Source organism: Trachymyrmex septentrionalis, unplaced genomic scaffold (genome assembly GCF_001594115.1).
Source record: "Trachymyrmex septentrionalis isolate Tsep2-gDNA-1 unplaced genomic scaffold, Tsep1.0 scaffold70, whole genome shotgun sequence".
Lineage (NCBI taxonomy): Eukaryota > Metazoa > Arthropoda > Insecta > Hymenoptera > Formicidae > Trachymyrmex > Trachymyrmex septentrionalis.
Genome location: NW_017305885.1, coordinates 2,518,636 through 2,523,855, shown reverse-complemented (window position 1 = coordinate 2,523,855; position 5,220 = coordinate 2,518,636).

Genomic DNA, 5,220 nt, shown 5'->3' with positions numbered 1-5,220 from the left:
TATATATATATATATATATCAATCGGTGATTTATCAAATTATGAGAATAGTTGCGCGTGAATCACATGTTGCGAGTGTGGGATCGCGATCAGTATCATGTAGATCATTATCCATCCATGAAAGCAACTAAACGCATTATGACACCATTCATTAAAAATCGTACGGACACAGTAGATCGCGCTGGATTTATTTTACTCGAGAAGTGATATATACGAAATAGTCGCGATGTAGATGCGACGGGTAGATACTTGACATAAAGACGATTAGTATGCATGTCGCATGCAGTATAGAATAGCCAAAAGATATCAACATCTGAAAATATTCTCACGCTTATAACATTTCATGTCGTACAAGCAGTTTTTTTCTGATTTGATAAACAGAAAATCACGAAAAAAAAAATTAAAGTTTTTTTCTATTTATAGTATAATTTAACAAAATTTTGAAATATTAATCTTTGTATGGTTCGGTTTTCATTATTTTTAAACAATATATCACTTTATATCAAAACATAATAAGTGTAATCTTTGACGAATATATATGTAATTTTAATTAAAGCATTTATTCAATTTGATAGCATTACAATCCTGGCTCGTAGTCCTGTTTTAATTATTTTATTTCAAATATATATAGTCTTTTTAATTTAACGAACTGTCTAAAAATGATTAAATAATCGTATCTTTAGTTAATTTTACATAAAGAGAGAAATATATATTTTCATTGATGTAAAGATATCTGTATTAAAATTACATATTCGCAAGCTAGTGAATTATTTACGATGTACTGACTAGAATATATAGATACATGAGAATCGAGAACTTGATCACGACAATAATATCGTGTAAAAAAGAGAGAAGAAAGAGAGACAAATCAAAGCGATCACGGAATAAGTGGAGAACATGGTTGCACACATAAAGTCATCTAACTCGATCGAGTCAACCGGATTATCATTTATTTTCCTGTTTCCTTCGAACTTTTACCAGAAACGAAATGTATCTCTATGTTTGTTCGTATACATTAGGTGGGAGATTCTATGAGAAATAGAAAGCGAGCACGTGGTATTCGCGATCGCGTTCAACTTTTGTGAAATTTACGAGCGAGCCGTCTCGTAATTACCATTGCGGAAACTGGCATCGAAAAAGAAGAAGAGAAAGAGAGATGGTGTACGAAAGTAGATGCGAAGAAGATTTCTGACTGTAAATTGTAAGGTAGAAAGAAATGGAGAAAGAGAAACGGAGAGACTACACCACGTAGTATATCTCGCGAGAGCAGGCCTCGAGAGACTCGTAAGTGCCGTATAATTGCTACAGCGCGTTTACTTGGGCATCTGTTTACTCACTTTGATCGCAAAATGCGCCGAGCTGTAATAAACGCCCATTGGCGATCGCTTGAATCGGTTTCCATCTTGGTAAGAGCGTGCTTATTAACCGCAGAAATGGGCTGCCGATTGGTATCTACCGCGTATTAACGACGCTAGATGAATGTTATTTCGCAACTACATGCCACTGATGGCCTTTGGTAATTAGGAAAAAACTTAGACGAGGCAGGTAATAGCTCCGACATTGTGCGAGAAAAGAGTGTCGATCTCCGGTAACATCTCGACTAGACTTGTAACACACTCGATTGCGTTGACAACCTGAGTTAAGTAACTTCGAGTGTAACATTGCGCGTGTTTTTCACTTTGAAAGATATCTCCAAAAAAGAATGTTAACCAGAGCTCGTACGTCTTAACGTGAATCGACGAGTGCAAAGATTCGAAAGGATATCGGAATGTAGATGATAGAGTGGAGCGCAATAAATCGGCAAGACGTCACGATGCAGAAAAACGGGCGGATTCACTTCGTCCCGCTCTTTCTTTGTCGTGGGACCGATGACACGCCATCGGTCCCAACCGTAGCTCTTGAGTCCACTACTCGGTCACGAGCCCCAGTTCAACCGTCTGCGACGCAGCCTTACGAAATTCATGACAAAAAATGTCTACGGATCTCCCTTCGCCATCTCTTCCTTATCCTTATTCTGATTTGCCTTGTTCGCCTTGTCGCTCATAGATTCGCATGATTAGGACCAAGAACTGCTTCCAAGATTTCACGGATGATTCTTTGATTGCTCAAAGTTGTGACACGCGAAATTAATATAAAAGATCTGTGATTCCTGTGATCGTAGAGTATATATTTCAGAAGTTTTTTGATATGGAAGAAAGTAAGCAATTTACATATATCTTAGGTATATGATGAACAGTAATTGTATATAATCATTTTCTTAGAAACAAAATACCTAAATCATTTTTAATACTGTTAACACATTTTTAAAAAGTGTGAAAAATATTTCAAAAAGTCTAAACTTTGGTTGTATTTTTATCACGTATTAAGGCTTACGTTTAGATATCTGAAGCATATATTTCAACAATCTGTTTCTTATTACTAGTATTACTATTATTATTGCTGATGTATTTTCTTTTTATCATTGTCACCTAATTTCTATCATTTTCATTTATAATCACTTTTTTTTTCATTTTAAAATCAAACTTGTGATTATACCTGCGAGAAAAATATTAATCTTTTAGAAGACTTTCTTAGGGGTTTATTTCTAAAATACTAACACTTTGAGTAAGATTTGTTATAATTATTTCATTGTATAATATTTCTTGTCTCAAAATATGACATTGTTTTAGTGCCACTATAGTGGCTTTTCCATCTTGTTGAAATTATAATTAATTAAATCGTTATAAACTTAGCCTAATAATATAGAAATTATCGGAATCGACACTAGCAAATATTTTCTTTCGAGAATTTAAAATCCGAGATCGCTGCCACGAAATCCGTTCCGCAAAGTCATTAATAGCTAGGCGAAAACTCTTGCCATTCTCGCGCAGTCAATTAGTCGAATTGATTATCAGACACCCGTGACTTCGGTCGTTATAATGATCCGTTCCTATTACTTGCCGCGAATGCCAGGAGTGCCATCGGTCGAATGGCATGCAGAACAGCGAGGATACCGAGAGCCAGGGCTGAAAAAAATCATGCCGTGGAACATTCTGCAGCTTTGTCGAGGCACGCTCATCGCGCGTGTACATTAGTGTGTCTCATCCTTTTTTCCGTGTCTCTTTCTCCCTTTCTCTCCTCTTTCCTCTATACTCTCGTCATAATAAAAGAATCTGTTCCTCCCTCTATAACGCTGCTCCGCCTCTACCGTTTCGACAAGTAACGGCAGCATGTTCGAGCAGGTTCTTAGGAATTCACGACTCATGCGGCGACCGGGTGTTCGGGTGAAACGGATAATGGCATTTAACGAGAAGGAATCGTTGCACCGGGTGCAACGGCTCAAATTGTCGGATCAGGTTAATGTACAAATGATGCCCGATGACGATCGTGGGTATTGTTCTAACACCTTTCTCTGCGCGTAATTCCCGTGAGAACGTGATCGTTCTTCTTCCATTTTTCTAGTTAGATCTGGGTTCCTAATTTTGTGGACCGTTTCTACTTCTATCGCTTCAATCTTTCGATAAATGGAATTACGCTCGTGTCAGTGATTAAAATTATGAAACTCAAATTGATTAACCTAATTTTATTATAATCATTAAAATAGAATATTATAGTACATTGAAATTCCCTACCAAAATTGATATTTTTATTAGTTTAATTAATTAAAAATTTACAATGAGTATAACACACACACACACACACACACACACACACACACACACACACACACACACACACATTTAAAAAATATATTGTATACATAATATTGTTTTTTGTACGTATAGAAATATATGGAAACATCAGATAGATTATTTCGCAGAATCGATGGATATAATTAGCACGCATGGACTAATCGGAAACCGTGGAATTAATATGCAAGTTCAAGCGCATAAACGCTCGCAGAGGGAATACAAGAGGTCCGACGGGTAAGGGGAACGAATTTGGATGATAGAGAAAGAGGATGAAAAAGGTGGCGGGATAAGAGAGGTGGCTCTCCTCGTCTCTGAAAACTGGTCTGGTGCAGTTGCGGTCTTAGGAACAGAAGAGAGTCGAAGGAGCTGCATTCCCCGGTAATTAGTCTCACCCATAAATTACTGGCTATTTCGCGTCTGTGTTGGTCACGAGTCGGTAACACCCGTTTCACCCTCCCGCCCCGGTATACGTTCTAACTTCCCTTTCTTCTCTTCCTACGCTTCTTCGTATAGCGGTTGGTCACTCAAAATTTCTCCTTCATGTAAATGACAGATGTGAGGTGCGAAAACGCGAGACCTTCGGATCCGCGAATAAGAACTGATTGTTACGTTCCGTCAATATTTATATGCGTGCTTTTTGTTATTTATTTTTTATATTGAATCTTTTTTTTTATATCTTACAATTAGCTAGATATGAGTGGTTTTTCGGAAAACGAATTTACATAATGCAGAATTATGCAGAATTGCATGTATCTTGATGAGTTAGATATTGTATCCTTTGTATGATATCGTGTCCGAATGAAGTATCTAAATGTGAAGAGATGTGCTACTTAGCGATAGAAGGTTATAAGTGCCAGGAGGTCCGATTCTATGGGAACGAAACGGGCTCATCTTTGCCGTAGGTCCGTGGACCTGTTCTGAACCGAGTGGATCTCTCAGGGCGCCGAAGAAAGGGGCACAGGACCCCGCTGCTAAATGAGCTGTAATACGGACCCCCGCTGAACTTCTCCTCTCCCCGTCTTGCCCTTCTTGAACCATACTCCAAGATATTTCCCCTCTCTTTCATCGCTGCTTAAAACCACTCACACTGCTTGGCCCGCAGGTTATGATATGACCACACGAGACGACTTCTTCTGCTGTCGACTCTTCCTGCAATATTTTTGCTTCTTAGCCGTCCTTTATTTTTTTCCCTCTTTCATCGCCGCTATTATCGCCTTCGTCTCTATCACTGAGATCCCATCAATGACTGCCTCATTCCTGGAGATTGTGCGGTCAGAAAAAGAAATCCTTACAGAGATAATAGGCAAAGAAAAGAATTACGGCGATATAATAGCATTAATTTTCTTCAAGAAATTTATTTGCTGAATAAAGATTTTTCTGATAGATAATTATTCATCGACAATAATGATATTTATAAAGGCTAGAAAGATAATTTATTATATGCAAAGTTATTTTGTGATTTATTTGATTGTGATATTTGTTGTTCCTACACACACACACACACACACACACACACACACACACACACACACACACACACACACACACAC